Source organism: Mus caroli, unplaced genomic scaffold, assembly GCF_978045245.1.
Source record: "Mus caroli unplaced genomic scaffold, Mus_caroli_1 scaffold_4, whole genome shotgun sequence".
NCBI lineage: Eukaryota > Metazoa > Chordata > Mammalia > Rodentia > Muridae > Mus > Mus caroli.
In genome coordinates, this window is record NW_028227259.1 from 100,553,451 (window position 1) to 100,571,628 (window position 18,178).

Genomic DNA, 18,178 nt, shown 5'->3' on the forward strand with positions numbered 1-18,178 from the left:
ATTTCAACCAGCACCTATCTCAAGGGGAGCATTGCCAGATGTGGGTGGGAGGTGATACACTGTACAGCTTCAGAGTACCACTTACCTCTCTGTACCGCTGTATGGAGAAGTCTGTATACCCCAAGTTGAAGATGCATAGTCGATTCTCACTTGCAGTAGCAAATAATTAGCAGATACTGAACTGATGTTTTTGGGAGAAATACAGTGTTGAGCCTATATTTCTTCCCAGCCTGGGGGCACTTCTGATCTCATATGTGTAACTGATCAATACCCAGCCTCATTTTATGTATTTGGCTTAACGGTATCTTATTTACTATACATCGCCATTGCATTCTCGCTGAACTCAACCAGCAGCACTCCAGCTCATGCCTGAATGAAGTACACCTAACACACGCACTTTCTCAGAAGGTACACACCGTCTCTTGTGCTTGGGAACACTACACAGCTCTTCACTGCTGTGTCTGGGGTGACTTCAAAGTGTGAAGTCATTATCACCACCACCACCAACAACCACAGAAAAGAGAAGGACATGGCATTCCATGACTGCAGAAAGGACACATACAGTACGAGGGCTAAAACAAGAAGGCTGGGTGTTTGCCTGGTTTGCCTCCTCTGGGAACATGTGTGAATTTGGGGGACTCAGTTTCCCCTGCTCTGCATGCACATACCAGTGCTTCAAAAACGGTTATCAGTTTTTATTTTAGGCTTCAAGTACATTTTAGTTTATAGACCAAGCTATAAATATGAAATCAATAAATAATGAGGATCAGCCATACGTTTTTAAGATGAGAAGTCAGGGTGCCCAGCAGAGGTGTGGGTTGAGACACGTCTTAGGGGAATATGACTGTAGTCCTCCAGAGCTGAAGCCCCTTCACACAGGGATAGCTCCTCTCATCTCTCCTGCCCTGCTGAGGAAGAAGCTCAAAGGGAATGACAGGGCTTGGTGAAGGTCACAGGAAGTTAGTGCCAGTGGGCCTTTGAGCTGGGAGCATTTTGACACTACGCTGCCCTGTCCTCTCTGTGTATTACTTGGGAGAGTTGAGCTGTTCTACTGAATTTGCTGGCTCCTCTTGGCAGGATTTCCCACCCTATCTGCCTAACTCCTCAACCAGGAAGTTTTCTTTGTGTCAGACTGGAAGCCTTTGGTCTTCTCATGGTGCTGGGATCAAATGCATGGCCTGGGGCTTGCTAGGCGAGGGGAATGGCCTTTTGGTTTTTCACTGGATGCCAGCTTTAGGCTCAGTGCTGGGATATAGGATGACAGAACCCTACAGGAGCAGTCCCAGAGGACTGGATGCTGGCACACACAGGCCCTGAGCCTTCCAGAAGAGACTTCTGCCAGAAGAGAAAACAGGTGCCACCTCACCATTTCATCTTGAGAAGCTTTTCCTGTCAACCACTTAGATGTGATTTTCTGAACATGAACAGGGCCCGGCTGTACTTAAGTGACTTTTGTCATCCTCGGATTCAATCTCTCCCGTTTTGGAAAAGAAAAAGTGTGAAATTTGTGACAGTCTAATGCCATCTCTTACAGAACCAGGAGAAAGTGGTCAGGGGCTCTTTATAGGACCCACTGTTTACATTGGTGCTTTGGGTCAAGGTTTACTTATCAAATATGAAGTGAAATACCTTATTTAAATGTATATTTATGCCTGTTTGTGTGCATATGTATGTATTTCTTGTAAACAGAAAGAAAAAATACTTGATTGCATGGCTTTTCTTGTTGATGGGTATAGTTTTTTGTTGTTGTTGTTGTTAATTGTTGATACTGTTTCTCCTCCAAAGGGATACGTTTCCACTTGATTGAGTAATAAGAATATTCCCTCTAGAAAAGAGCAATTGCAGGCACTGTCTAGGAATCTGGACTGTGCCCCAGGGACAGTCCTTATGATTGGCATATGTCATCTTGGCAGGAGATGGATGTCTATAATCTCACTGTATGGATGAGATTAAGATAAGCATCTAGATTTGGAGTGTGTGTGTGTGTTTATGTATATAATGGTTACTAGGGGTATTTTATGGTTAGTGTGAGTGGGTCCTACACCTGTCTCACTTTTACCTTGAAGACACCTAAGGCTTCCCATTCTTCTGACCTCTTATTGGTAGAACAAGTATTATAAAACAGGCCTCAGTTAATTGTTAGGAGAGTTGATACAGGAACTAGAAAAAAGTGCCCAGTGGCCATGCTTGCTATAGGCAGAAGGTCTGATGAGTGTTTTCATTTGTGGTAACTGGTGGCTGGTAGGTTCTGGATGTCACTGGAGATGTGTGTGCTTGGAGTATAGTACCGTTCTTTAAGGCAGGAGCTTCCAGGCTTGGCCAACTGGTATCACACCTTCCTTCTACAGGTGGTACCAGGCCCTCTGTCAACTTCATCTTCAGGTTCACTGGAGATGCTGGTGTCCCACTGATGTTGCATAACCCTCCACAGCCTCATCCTTAGCAGCAATAGCAGTCATCAAATCCAGTGAGCACCACTGTGGTCAAGAATTTTATTTTACCCTCATGTAAACAAAGAAGGGCTAGAGAGAGCAGTTGAGCTCCAGGGCCAGGAACTGTGAGCTGTGTCTGGAGGACTCCATGCCAGTATCTGGTGAGGCTGTGGTCAGAGGATCAGGGAAAACTAACCCAGGGTCAGCAATATGACAGATAAGCCAGACTTTCATCCAGGATGTGTATAGAGGATATATCCAGTGGGCGCAGCAATGCCTTTGAACCAAATAGTCTTATAGTCTGCTTTCATAATCAGGATTGATTTGTTTCAGCCTGGATAAAAAGATCCCAGCTGCTATGTAATAATTCCCTGTGGCCTGCCACCTCAAGCTCCTGGATGAATGACTTAATCTTTAGAGCTTTCAATTGCTCTTCCTATAAAGGGAGAATATTTTCGGTCCTTATTTCCTAGGGCCATGCTGAGGATTAAATGAGATAGTTATGAGTTAAATGCATACGCGATGATGTACTGTCACAACTTAGCCTAGTGCCTACCTTTGTCTACCTACAGCTAACATTGATAAATGTTAGCTATTATTTATGTTGCCGTTGTACTGTATTTCTAATAAAAACTCTGCCTTTCTTTAGCCTTAGGTAAGTACCCAAAGCTGAGGCCCTCTCTACCTTCTGGTCCCTGTGATTATCAGCACTCACACCTTTGTGCCCATGCATGTGTGTGCTTTGGGGGAATCTGTGTGTCCTGTATTTATGTTACACTGATCTTGTTTTCCAAGGCTTGCAAGAATGGCCTGACTTTGGAGAGTTCTACAATGTTCTTTGGAGGTAAGTGCCCATCTCCATTCTAAAACAACACACTGCCTTCCATAGGCTGGCACAGTGACGGCCACAGGCAGACCTTGATCCCATGGGCTGGGGATGTGATGCCTTAACAAGCAAATGCAGGGACTTAGAGAAAGAACCTGGGTCATAGCCAAGAACCCAATTGCTGCCAATTGAACAGGAAAATCTGATGGAGTATATGATAGAATCAATTTCTTCTATTTCTATTTGGATCTTACGTCCCACAAGTTATGATCTTTGAAAGACCTATTTAGGTGTACAAAAATGACTACTAAGAGACCTAGGACAGCATTAATTTGATTTTGCCCTTTAGCTCCTGTGTTTGTTAGTTTACCTTTCTCTTCCCTAATAACACTTTCTTGGATTCCGAAATACCAAAGGCTGTTCCACAGTGGGGTGCTGTGTTCATGGAGAAGACTATGAGGTATGGTGAGCGTTTCCTGAGCACTGAGTGTTTGTTTTGTTAGCATAAATGAAACAGTTCTTTCAGATTTTTGGAAAGGTTTGTGAACATTATCAGCATTTGTGTAATGAAATATATAAAAGGAGGTTGAATTATATTAAATAAAACTTCTTCCTTAGGCTTGCTTGGTTACCTTGTTGAGAGAACTTATTTAAAGTACTCATGTCATTGGCTGAGGTTTTTTATTTGAAGATATTAGATGAACTGCATATATATATCCATCAATTATATGTGTATATCCATACACACACATGCACATGTGAACATATAGTTGGGTTCTGATACAGAGTCTCTCTTTCACACACACACACACACACACACACACACACACACACGCATGCACACATAGTTGGGTTCTGATACAGAGTCTCTCTTTCACACACACACACACACACACACACACACATGTGTTTTGATATAGGGTTTTGATATAGGGTTTTGATATAGGGTCTCCCTTTGTAGCCCTGACTATACTGGAGCTTGATTTTTAGACCAGGCTGGCCTTGAACACACAGAGATCTGCCTGCCTCTACCTCCTGAGTGCTGGGATTAAAGGCAGGGGCCAAATCACATGACTTGTATGATATATTTGGATATGACCTCCGGCCTCTTTGATCTATTGATTTGGTGTCTTCTTTTATTTGTTAAAAGACCTCAACAGAGTTGAGCTTTTCATGTAATCCATTTCCAGTTTTATTTTACTTTTTGTTTCAAAACTTACAAACTAATACAAGAGAATGGTTTAATAAATTTCAATGTATTAGTGCTATTAATTCATATTTTACTTTTTTAATCTCTATTCTACCCACTTCCTACCTTGTATTACAGCATTTTAAGTAAATTCCAGTAATATAATATACACTATCAGTAGATATTTTAATATACCCATATAAAAGATAATGAAACTTAGAAATTTAACTAAGATGATGTTCTCATAACAATAGCCTCAAATATTTAATTATGTTAAAATTTCTCATTGTGATTTGAGTTTTTCTTTGTTTTTAAGGGTCTATCATAGGCCCAAACATTCTGATTGTTTGTTGTGTTCTGTTGTTTATCTCTTTAATGACCCTTTTTAAAAAGTTATATTTTCATTTAATTATCTGTTTCGTCGTCCTCTCTGAGAACTGCACTGGTTTCTTAACCTCTTTCAGCAACTTGTACAGATGTGTATAAATGATCCAGCCCTCTCAACCCTAGTTTCTTACTTTGTAAATTTATAGTGTCGGGTCAGACTGTCTTTCAGGTCATTTATGGTTGTCAGATTTTGGGGAGAGTTTGGAGGAAACATTTTGACCTTTTTCTGTGAGAAAGGAAGTGGGTTTTTTTGTTTTGTTTTGTTTTGTCTTCAGAATGGACAAAAATTAGAGCTGAAGATAAAAGTTGGGGGCAGAGATTTTCAGCGTCTGCAAGCGTCGTTTTGGAGAGCTGAATTAAGACAAAGGCGTAAAAACAATTCCCAGCACAGGGCAGGCAGGAAACCCACCAGCTAGCTAAGGTCTAGATCATGTGTCCTCACCACGATATGAGCCTTCTCATTCTCCACCAAGGTAATGACTGTGTTGAGTCTTGCTTGAAGGAGAGGCCAGTCTCTTAGAGGGGACAACCCCTTTGCCAGCAGGTTTTCCTCTCCACATGGACCAGCAGCCTTTGCTTCTTCTGCTCTGTCTCTCACCGCTACAAGTCTAAGCAGCTTGGTAGCTGCTAGATATACCCATGGCGTAGGTGAACTGGTTAATAGCAGGAAGTACTTTAGGCTACTTACCAAGATAGCCCTTTGCTACCACAGCAGAAAGCAGTGGTGACATTTGACAAAGCAAGTGAGGTCTCCTTACGGCTGGATGTCTGTCCAGTGCCAAGGTTCTTCATCTTTTTCTTAAACAAGAGAATTCATCACTTTTTGGCTTCCTGCTTCTTCTTCACAGCAGAGGGGACTGGGGCACTTTCCTCCCCTTGCCTGGCTTTCCTGTTGAATCTTACTCCGCCACAGGAAGAAGCCAAGCATGTATCTTTCATATAGTGGGTGTCTGTGGAGTGGGACCTGTACCTGCCTGGAAGGAAGGCAGGTAAAATGGCCCAAACTTCTATTTGAGAATCTCTGGGGATGTTCCTTAGTTAGTAAGAGTGAGCAGGAAAGGGATTAGTTCCACAAAAACTGAGCTGACCCTCAATCTGGTTGGTCTATACTCTCTAGAGGAGAAGATGGCACCATTCAGGATGGTGTTTAACCTCTTATGAACCTTGTTAACTTAAAATCTCCTGTACCTCAATAATAAAAGTAGCCAGGCAGCATGAGAAGACATTATGTGTGTGAAAACCCAATGGAAAAAGAGATGGCAGAAGACCCACCAGGTCACAGATGACAGAATCAACCAACAACTGTACTTTCAAATCATTAAAATTAGTATTTTTTTTATTAGCTACTTCTCTTATTGCTGTAACAAAATACCACAGAGAAGAAGATGTGGAGGCTCAAGGAAGGAGGAAGGATTCATTTTGCCTTGTTGTTTGAGAGGATGCAGAATGTCAGGGAGAGAATGGTAGTCCGAGTTTGAGGTGGCCAGCCATATTGCATCTGCAGACACAAAGCAGGGAGAGATGGACGCTGGCACTCCACTCACCTCTCTTGTTTGTGGTTCAGTCTAGCATTCCAGCCCATAGGTCGGTGCTGTGGATATCTAGGATGGGTCTTCCTTCCTTGGCCAATCCTTCTTGGAGAGCTCTGCATGGATACATCCAGAGGTGTGTCTATTAGATAATCCTAAGTCCATTTAGGTTAGCCGTGAAGATCAACCATTCTAGAGATAACTGGAAACAAAGAACTAAATGAGATGATTTAACTGGAAAAACATTGCTAACATTAAAAATTAAGTGAATAGTTTTATGGTACATTTAGCATGTTTGAAGAGAAAAGTCATGAGCTTTTCCTTTCTCCCACCCAGTACGTTTTTAAAATAATTTTCAATTATGAAAAATTATATACAAAAATGTAAGAGTGGTAGAGTAGACCTCAGTGTTCCCATAGTCTAGCTTAGATGACTTCTAAGTGTGATTAAACTTATTCTGTCTGCACATGCCATCTTTTTTCACACTGCATACTGATAACATCACACTGTTACCCTGCACACTGATGAAATCACACTGTTACCCTGCACACTGATGAAATCACACTGTTACCCTGCACACTGATGAAATCACACTGCTACCCTGCACACTGATGAAATCACACTGCTACCCTGCACACTGATGACATCACATTGTTACCCTGCACACTGATGACATCACACTGCTACCCTGCACACTGATGACATCACACTGTTACCCTGCACACTGATGGCATCATCACACGTCCCATTATTTCACCACCAAGTAATTCGCTGTCTACACTTCCAGTATAGTCATCACAGTGTTTTGTTGATTTTCACTGTTGACCTTATTATTATGGTCATGTGACTACTGAACCTCAGTTTATTGATTTCTTGTGTAACTTTGGCTGATCATTATTTTTTTTTCACTTGATAATTATATCTTGATTGTTTAATTCTCTGCCTGCCATAATTTATTCCTTATGCTCTGACCAAATTCTTACGTTGATATCAGGATGGCGATAAACCTCAGGTGCTCAGATGGTACCATTGTGCCCCAGGAATCATCTCTAGTAGTTATGCGAGATCCTGTCCCAGTTGCTCAGTGTTTCTTCTTTCCTGGGCTTGCAGCATGGCTGTTGTCTTGGCTCTTCCTTATGTGCCCTCCTGCACTGAATGCCAAGTCTGGGATCCTTCGTTTTCCTTAGTGTGCTCGCTTAACTCAGAAGAGGCTGTCATCTTCACTCACCCTTGGAGGGAAGGTCAGTTAGTTAGACTTTGAGCTCTCAAAGCATCTTGGTCTACCTTACTTTTAATAAGAAGCCTGTGAATTCTGGTTTAGTCTGCTAGGTGGTGAGCGGTTTCTGTGAGGCCTTTACAGGTTTTTCCCATTGTCTAACACCTCCGCGGTTAGTGGGAAGGTGTATGTTGTGATCACAATAAAAACCTTCTGGAGTATCCAGGACTTATTTATCTTACCTTTCTGGAGTTTCATGATCATATACTATGGTATATTTGTGCCCACCATGCAAAGCGCATTAGAGCCTTTCATCTGTGCCCTCCAGTCTGGAACCTACCCTGCAATTGCGATCTCTTCCTTCCCTCCATCTTCCATGGTCCACTCCTCAGGATTAGACTCTTCCTGGCTTTCCAAACCCTGGCCTCCCCTTTGTTCTCAAGTGGCATTGCTGATTTCTTTGACTCAAAATCAGAGCAAGACATGCTTTTTTTAATGGCTTAAACAGTTTATAGTCTTGTAAAATGCTGGCCTCAATTTTAGAGAAAGAAAGAGAGGCCTTATGAATCAATAAAATGGTTTTGCATGGACAGTGAATGAGCAGTTATAGAGTAGAACTTGAGTGTAAATTTATTTTGCTCATAGATGAAGGTAAATCAAACAGACTTCAGGGGACAATGAAATGGCTCAGTGGGTGAAGGTACTTATGTGAAAGCGTGCTGACAGGGGTTCAGTCCCTGGAACTTACTGTGGAAGGGGAGTAAGAAAGAATTCCCAATAGTTATCTCTACACACACACACACACACAAACAAACAAACACACTATGACATGTGCACACCTACACTTGCACACACAACAGTGATAGATAAAAAAATATAGAATTGGACTTCAATATCACATAAACTTGGTTTTGATTCTTGCTTTGCTGTTACTGGTTTTTAAGAGGAAGCCTTATGTCCTCCAACTTCAGGTCTCAGTTTCTCTAACTCTAAAATGGACGCAATAATAGTAGTCATCAGATACTAATTTAAATATGGTAGCTTATGTGAAAGTCCTTTAGCCTTGAAGCTGGCCTGGCTGAAGAGATCCTTTAATGGCAAGTGGAAATTGCTTAGGAGAGATGGAGTGTCACATGACTCTTGATGTCTTTTTCTGGTTCTGCCTCTTCCTGGCTGTTCGGTGTTTAAGATATTTATTTTCAGGTTTGGCTTTTGTTTCTTTAAGTTTGAAACTGAGATAGCATCTCTCTCTCTCTCTCTCTTGGGTACTCCCTGTAAGGATTGTGCACAGCAGAACACTGTGAGCAGGCAGTCCTTCTGTAAATGTTTGGCTAGGTGTTACTAAGATGAGGAAATACTAGGCTGGAGAGATGGCTCAGCAGTTAGGAGCACTGGCAGCTCTTCCAGAGGTCCTGAGTTCATATTCCCAGGATCCACACGGTGGCTCAGAACCATCTGTAATGAGGTCTGATTCCATCTTCTGATATGCATAAAGACAGAGCACTCATATACATAAAATACATGAATAAATAAATCTACAAATAACAAAGAAGGACTGTGGCGCACTGGCAACTGGAGCTCTTGTTCCCTGCATCTGCTCCTTGTGTTACTTCCCTGGGCTGGGGGTTTCTTGACAGTTTACATCTAATTACATATAGTGCCAATTTCCTTGTGTGAAGTCTGAAGGTGACCTTGGGAGAATTAAGAATTAAAATTGGCTGTCTTGTCTAGAACACTATATAAAGAAAAGGTAATTGCTTCATTCCAAATCCCAAGACTTCCTCTTCTAGACAGGATGGAAGATGTAGAAATTCAGTTATTGGGAATTTCAGGTTTATTTCTTTATAACAGTATGCAACTCCTTTTTTGTTTGATTTTGTTTTTGTTTTTTGTTTTTGTTTTTGTTTTTGTTTTTGTTTTGTTTTTGTTTTTTGAGACAGGGTTTCTCTGTATAGCCCTGGCTGTCCTGGAACTCACTCTGTAGACCAGACTGGCCTCGAACTCAGAAATCCACCTGTCTCTGCCTCCCAAGTGCTGGGATTAAAGGTGTGCGCCACCACCGCCCCACTGTTTTTTTTTTTTTTTTACATTGGTGAGCAATATGGTAATGAAGACTCACATACTTTTGGAACTGAAAAGTAGCTTAGGGAATATGTGATTAAAAATTTTAATTTTATTGATGAAGGAATTAAGCTACAGAAAGGCTGATCTTTGTCCAAGACACAGCTGTGTACTAGCGAAGCCAAAGAAACTAGCTGTGTCCCTTAAATTCCAGCTCAGTATATATACTTATACATAGCCAGTGACAAACCATAGTAGAGAAGGTAGAATCCAAATGGTTTTCAAAACAAGTTATTTAAATTATTCAAGAAAACGGAAAAAAAAATCATCAGTGAATTGGGATTTGGTAAGCATTTTTGAGTTTCTAAATTAACACCCTAATTTTCATATGCTACAGGGCTATTAATTATGTATTTCTTTTAAATTATTTAACTCAAAATGTATCTAAAGCATCAATTTTTCCAGTTTGGAGGATTTTGTTGATCACAGCTGTTAACTTGAGGAGCATGGTCACATGGTCACATGGTCACATGGTCACAGAGACTCAATAACTTGCCCAGGTAATTGAACTCTTAGGGCAGGTAACATCTTCGTTGGGATCTCTTCTCAACATTTGCTGTTATAAATCATAGTGCCTATGAATGCACAGGGTTTCATAAAGTCCTGTGAAATTCAAGGAAGGCACATACCAGCAAAATCCAGGTGACATCTCTCTGACTAGCAGTAGAAGACCCCAGCTCCCTACGCATAAAACATTTTTTTTTTTAAAATTTGGAACTAATGGGTGTGAGAAATAGTCTTGTTTTGAAAACTTACCATCCAAGAATGTAATTCATGCTTTTGGGAGTTTGGGGTGCTTTTCAATATTTCCCTTTTTCCTTCTGTGCTGAATGAAGATACAGATTTGGAATTCTATTACTTTTTTTTTTTTTTGCTTTGGCATCCTGCACTAGCCCAGTAACAGCATGATCCTGGCAGTGGCAGAATTGGGGCAGTGCCCAAAGATCAGAAAATCCCACAGTGAGTGGCACGTTTTAACTCATAGGCCCAAGGGTCCCAGCATCCTTATCTGTAGATGTGTGGTGGGGCTTCAAACTTTAGATCTGGTCTCTCCCCTTCTCCATCTTAACTTGTTTCTGAGGTGTTTGCATTTCTGTTTTCTATAAGCCCACTGTGCTGCTACCAGACAGAGCAAAGAAGTCCAGCCGTGAAGATAGGATACACAGTGAGTTCTAAACAGTTTCTTTTATGGCCATTCTCCTCACTCTGTAGAGGCGCAGGTACACCTGGACATCTTGTTCCCTGTGCATGAGAGACAGCTCTGTGCCTTAGTTTTTCATTCCATAGTGGTTTTCATCATGGCATATAGCTGAGCCATTGTTGTTTGTTTTGTTTTGTTTGTTTGTTTGCTTGATTTTACAAATGTCTAGGTGTTCCATTCTACAAATGGCTGTCTCGTTTTTATTCCATTTTCTTACGGATATTCCTCTCTTCCTCAGGTAGGCAGCATCCTTCCTATCCTTATAGGCACTGCTCACTTAAATGTGTGTTGCCTAGAGGGCTGCTTTTTCTAACCTAGGGAAGGCAAGCCGGTGAAAGCATAGGAATACATCTGTCACTACCTGCACCTCCCTATACCCTCTTGGCCTATGAGAGATGGTATGTGTTTGTGTGTTTGCCAATGTCAGAGCTACCGTGGTGGCTCCAGGAAGCAGCGGAGCGTGGACAAGCAAGTGGGTACTGTCAGTGGTGAATCTGTAGATTGGACATAATGAAGCAGAAAATCAAGATGCTTCACTGTCAGAATTTTCAAGGTCAGTGCTGCTGTTCACTTTCTTTTCAAGTCAGGTTAGCGCAGGACTTCATTCCAGCAGCTCTGAGTGCCTTCCTGGACAGGAGGTAGGTCCCAGAGCTTCTAAAGCCCATCTTAGGAAGAATGCACAAACTCTCCAAGGACATTGAAATGTCAGGTTTAGCCTGCCTTCAAGCGACCAGGCTAAACTTTAGAAAAGATAGTAGTCTTCAAACTTTTTATAGAGGAGGGACTTGATTTTCAAAAGAACTGTCTTTATCATCTTCAGTACATAGAAGGGAGAAAGTGGTGTGGGAACTGCAGGTTTTGGCAGTGCTAGGGATCTGGTTGGTTTTCATCAACAATTTCAGCAGCTAGGTGTCTTCATAGACTACAGGCTATGAGGTTGACCAGATGACATTTCTTTTCAACCAAGGCATTATGTCTTCTTTTCTTTGTCTGTAGAGAGAGTTTAGGTGCTGTGAAGAGTCTGTTTTACACATAATTTCAAACAGAAAACACCTTCCTACTGGGCCTTTTTTTTTTTTTTAGCAGTCTACCTTTCCTTTGTTAAGTTGAAGAGTCTTTCTGATGGTTGAAGATAAGGTGTATCACTTTAGTTAACTTTTAGCTACTAAAGGAAAAGCTTAAAAATATTTGAACTGCAGAAACTAGCTTGTAAGGGCAGCAAGCATTTCTACAAATTCCAAAGCCTGTGAGATTGATTGCTTTTAGTGTTTACTATGGTCAAATGATTAACAAGGACCCTGCAAGGAGGCCTCTGAGAGATGATTTATGCTGTGAATGCCAGAAGGATGTTTGCATATCACCATCAGAGGGTTCTTTTCTTTTTTTTTTTTTTGAGGCCCTTTAGACTTTGTTTATCTTGGGGACAGTCACTACTTCCATCATTTTTCTTTCCTTTTGTATTTTATTGACTTCCACAGAGGTCCAAGCCATCCTCTTAATATTAAAGAGTTTGGTGGATCTAGGCTTTCTTGGGGGTTCCCCTTCGTCTGTGGGAGAGAAGTGTGCTTCAGGTCTTCTGAAGTTTTTGCTACCACCAATGAGGGAGCAGATTTTATGATTAATCAGTTTTCCAAACTAAAGAAACACAATTCTCACAAACACTGAAATATATCATAATTATTTAGAGTTTCAAAATGAAATGTATGCTGATCTAAGCTTGGACCAGCTTTTATGGAATTTTCTTTCTAACACTTTTTTTCATATTTTCATTATGGATGGAAAATTCAAGTTTGTCCACATTGAAGTAGCATGTTTTATTTAAAAAAAAAATTCTTGATGAGGACTAGGTTTGGTGGCACAAACCTTTAATCCCACCACATAGGAGGTAGATCTCTGAGAGGTCAAGGCTAGCCAGCCAGGGCCTTACTTTCTCAAAACCAAAAACAACAGGAGACAACAACAACCATTACTGCTACTGCTGCTGCTACTTAGGGAGCACCCACCATGTGCCGTTGGCCTTGTAGGTTGCTGAGATACAAAAGTGGACAGGGCAGGCCCACTGCATGCCTTCAATGAAGCCCTGGTCCTACTTTTAAGTCTATACCTCTAAAAATATCTGCTAAGAAGGCTGCTGTTCCACCCTTCCCATGGGACATTGTTTGAGGGAGTCCGTATGCTGCAGGATGCAAAATTGTCATGTTGGTGAGACTTGAATTCTCTGTGCCTTTAGAGCAGAGCTAATAGAAGAGCATGATCACATTCCTGTTCTGAGCATAGTGACAAAGGTTCTTGAAACCCACTGTCCCTCAGAGGCAGGTAGGTGAAGGAAGAGGAAGGTGATTGTCTTTAAAATTCATCCTCCTTTAGGTGCAATGCTTACCTAAAGAGAAGGAGAAGTGCATGGTGATTCTCTGGTAACAAGAACCTAGAGAGTCAACACCTGCCCAGTGGATATGATGTGCTGCCCTTGCTGCCCAGACAGGTGGTTTTCCAGAACCTGTCTCTTTTCTTATCTGTACACTACCCAGCAGGAGTACAAAGGCAGAGCAGCAGACCAGACCTTCAGGATTCCTTCCTTGCTGTTGGGAAGGTGTGTTAACATTTAACGACAGCACATAACTTTGTTCACTTGGGCAATGAGTACTTTAGCCTGTGGATGGATGAAATCATACTGGTCAATACTGTTCTGAAAGGGAACAGTTCTAAATAGCTTGGCCCATCTGTTCTGTCACACCACAATATAATTTGTTGTATCATTATGTTGTATTTTAGAATTGATGCCTTTTCTGGTGAATCCATATATATTGGAGAACTATCTTTTGCATCACCTTTTGCAAGATGAGGTGTGTCTGAAGGCAGTTTTGTCCTGTTCAAAGGAAGACTAAGGTATAATAAGCAGGAGACTGGGAAATTTAACACAGCAGAATACATGGAGTCAGATGGAGTTTCTTGCCATTGCACCTTTGTGAAGGGTTCAGGGTTTCTTATCCTAGACTCTCAGGGAGAATAATATACCTAACAGTTTTAAGTGGGGTCCATATTTTAATTTAGAAAATGAAGGTTCTTTCAGGTTATGTCCATGTATTTCCTCCCTGATGGAAGCAAGCATTTTTTAGTTTAAGAAATGACTGTGTCAGGCATATGGCAAACACCTTTAACTCAAGGTGGGGCAGAGAAGGCAGATCTATTTAATTTTCAGGCTATCCTGGGCAGCCAGTGCTGCATAGTGTGACTTCTGTCTCCCCAAACCAATCCAAAAGCCAAAACAACAACAACACAAAAACAAAAGATCCTTCTTTTGCACATTTCATCTGTTTTTTAAAAAGAAATATACATTTCCAAATATTTGCTGTTCATTGGAGAAGTCCAAAGCCAATAACTCTCAGAGAGTGACTGACTATATTTTGGGGAGTCGGTGGATTCATTATGCAGGCATTTATGAAGGTCTGACTGCACTTGGCAGGGCAGTGGGAATGAATGCACACTCTGCTTCTTGACTTGGATGTAAACCTGGTTCTTGGTGGTCAGGCTCCTCGTATGATATAACTGTACATTGATGAACATATTTTTTAGGAGATTCGTCTCAGCACCTGCAGTCATGTTCCATCCACCCACCAGGCCTGCTCCCTTCATGCCTAAATATAGGATCGTGCGCTCCACTCCCTTCTGTTCTCAATGACCTGCCATGAGTTTAAACTTCTGTTGTTGCTTGCCTATTGTGGCTGTAGTTTAAAGCTTCCACTCTTTCCGTTTCTGTTGTGACTTCTTTCACATTCACTCCCAGGCTGCTCCACACTGAGTGCCCAGTGATATTTTAAGATCGGTTAGATCCCTAGATGACTTTTGTTGTTGTTTTGTTTTAATAGCATAAAAAAGACTTTTCTGATCCTGTTCTGGCCAGGTTCAGCTTCCTCACCTGCACGCTGGGATCTGGAATATTCCGTGATACTGTCTGTTTAGCTGTGAGCTCTGTGTAGACAGGATCTGTGTCTGCATGTAACTCTTGGTCTCTGCCGTGCAGAATGGTAACAAAATTTAGTGAGGGCCGTATCTGCTTTTGCAGAAGTCACTGAGTTATGTGCCCTCTCTAAACCTTGCCAAGTATGAGCTTGTTAGCAAGCCAAACTATATCGCCTTTTGTTTAATCCCGCAGTGTTTGTCAGAATGTTTTGAGAAATGGAAAAATAGATGGTTCTTGCATCTTACGTGTAACACAACTCCAAACACGCACACACACACTTGCAGAGTGTTTAAGACTGTCTGTGTACTTCATAAGGTTGTCCTTCCCGCATCTGCTCTGAGGAGGTGCACAATGTTCCACAATGACAGACAGTAGGAGAGTCAGCACAATTGTCCAGATTCTCCCACACTGAATTCTCCCTGCTGTCTTTTGCCTTTCTGTTATCTTGAGTAGAGGCCACTTAATACAGCTTGCATTGTGACATCAATTCTAGCACTTACCCTGTGACATTTAGCCAGAGTTTATGGATCCTGTGTTATTTTGAGACCGTTCTTGCCCAACTTCATCAAATGCTTTGCTTTAGAAATGCTGACAGTTCTTCAGATTATTTTGTGGTGTCAAAATAGTTTTATATTCTATAAAATTTGGGGAGTTGATATTATTCACTGTGATTTTCCTTCTTCACAGCTACTTGTAATTTATGCTTTATTCTTATTTTGTTTCATAAGTCTAGGAGATTGCATGGATACATGCATAGCTAACACAAGGCATGGCCTTCCTGTTCCCAATGGCCCCGCCCACTCCGGGCTTGGTGTCTTCCGGGGTGTTTCATGGAAACTCAGAGACCAAGAGTCTCCTTTGTCTTCTTATTCTTTCTCAGTGAGTGGTGTACTCTTTAGCAGTGATTGTAAGGACTGGGGTTATAGCTCAGAGGTTAAGAGCACTGGCTGCTCTTCCAGAGTAGCTGCATTAGATTCCCAGTACAGGAGCTCACAACCATCTGTAACTCAAGTTCTAGGGGATCCAATGCCCCTTTCTTGTCTGAGCACTGTATGCACCTGGTACACAAACATTTATGTAGGTAAAACGCACAGACATATAAAAATAAAAAGAAGTGAATCTTGAAAAATACCGTGATTGTGTTATCTCAATGTAAGGAAGTGGAGACTAAGAAGTCAGTCAGACAACTTCTTTAGACAGTTTTGGACTTTATCTAAAAACACATTTTTTTTTAGCACAAGATTTTATAAAAAGATTTTAAAGGGAAGGAGTGAACTTACATGGAGCTATCCTATACGTGCCACCCAGCTGGAGATAGTAGCATCATCTGCCTATTTTGATGCTCTTTCTTCAACATTATGCATGCTTTGTACCTTTTTAATTCCAAAGAAATTCACCTGACATTGGGAAGATAAGAAGATATTAAATTTTTTTAGCTCATTTTAATTGCCTTTATGTAATTCTATTCTCATAACGACTTGAAATCATTCTTCTTGTTATTATTTTAAAACACATACAAAACCAGGAAAATTCATTTTAATCCCCATAAAGAGAAACAAAAACTAGCAAACTGGCAATCTTAGCAGGTGAGTAATTAAAAGCAAACAAAACCAAGTGATCTGGGAGCCGGCATGCACAACCTGAGAGTGTGTATGCTGCTGTAGAGATTAAATGCCAGCAGCTCGTGTCCCCTGTGTAGTCTGAGGTGCTTCCTCTGACATTTTCCTGGTCCATGAGAAGAGAGGGCACAAGGTGGGATGTGACTTTGATGGTCACCTCTAATGATAAGGTCTTAAGTCTATTTAGTACATCACTTCTCTACGGTATCACATATTAAACACTGATGTTGTTGCTTTAAGCTATAAGGACTTTGATACCATCATGTGGTCATCTTTCTATTTCTAGCACTCTCAATAGAACCTGGTTTCTGATGGGTTCTCAGTGGCTAAAGCAAGAGTCCCTACCAGATGGGGTGCCCTTGGTTAAGAACCCCCATGTAGACCACTTAAATTGAAAATGGACCAATATAATCCAAATAAAAACATGTTTGGCATGTGTTTGATTTAAGAAAACTACCATATCTGGCCATTGTGGGTCATGCCTTTAGACCCAGTACTTGGCAGGTGGATCTCTGTGAGTTCGAGGCCAGCCTACTTAACATAGCATGTTCTAAGACAGCAGGACTACATTGAAAGACCCGGTCTCAACAAATAAAAGAAGAAAAGAAAAACTCATCATTTTGGAAACAAACTGGAGGAGAAAATTAAATTGACCTAATTTTACTCCAAGTGCATTTGCACAGAATAAAATAAACAGTACAATTTGTAATGAAAGGGGAAATAAGCAAAAAAGAATCCAAGGCAGGGTGAGATCATAGCCAGAAAGCCAAGTTATTTCTCAAAACGATTATTTCTGGTATGACCTTCTCTTCAAGCTAACTGATGAGACAATCACTTGCTTCCTCTAGAACAGCAGCACTCGGCTTTCTAGGGCTTATTTATAACCTCCTGTGAAGAGCAGGCAGTGAAGAAGAAAGCTTAATTATGCATTTTCCACCCAGTGCTTCCATGTGGCCAGGAAGAAATATGATTCCTCTTGTATCGTAGTATCTTTTCCATCTGAGCAAACATACCTGGCTTAAGCCCCACGCCGGAAGTCAATTTGGTAGTTTCTTGTGTAGGGTGAAACCCACAGCCTCTTGCAGAGTTGGTTAGTAGCCATCAGTGGGATCTCTGTTAGCTCATTTTCCATTAGGGAGATGAATTTTGTTTCCAAAGCTGTGATCTAGGAGAGTTGCCAAGCAGCCACAGTTAAAAGAAAAAATACACAAAACCCAGCAAACATCGCAATTCTTTCATGTGGCCCTCTCTTCCTTTGTGCTCATTAAGCTAGCTGCTGGCTGACCATTTCTGAAATACAGTCCCTGAGTTCCTATGCGTTGGACTGTTTCTAAGCCCTTGGATCCTCAGTCAAAGCTTGATTTCAAGTAGTTGGCCACTCAGTACTCAAAGGGTGGCCATCCAAGATGGAATTGAGAGACTCTAGAAGTTTATCGAAGGATCTTTCAGCTCTACTTTTGTGAGGTCTGCAGAACATTTGCAAAGGTTCTGTGCCCCTCACAGAAAAGAACATCATGAAGACCTTGTGTTTCAGAGCATCCTCTGGCTCTTTGACAGGATCTGTAGTGTGCCTTAGAACTCATAATGTGTGCCGGGAGGTGGTGTGCCCAGCACTTGGGAGGCAGAGGCAGGCGGATTTTTGAGTTCAAGGCCAGCCTGGTCTACAAAGTGAGTTCCATGGCAGCCAGGGCTACACA

The 18,178-nt window shown here is 41.5% G+C and overlaps 1 protein-coding gene across 2 annotated transcripts in view; it reads left to right on the top strand.

Annotated features, from left to right (window-relative positions):
* Positions 1 to 18,178, top strand: part of Fras1 (Fraser extracellular matrix complex subunit 1) — a 419,154-nt gene that overhangs the window by 75,952 nt on the left and 325,024 nt on the right. The window lies entirely within an intron of this gene.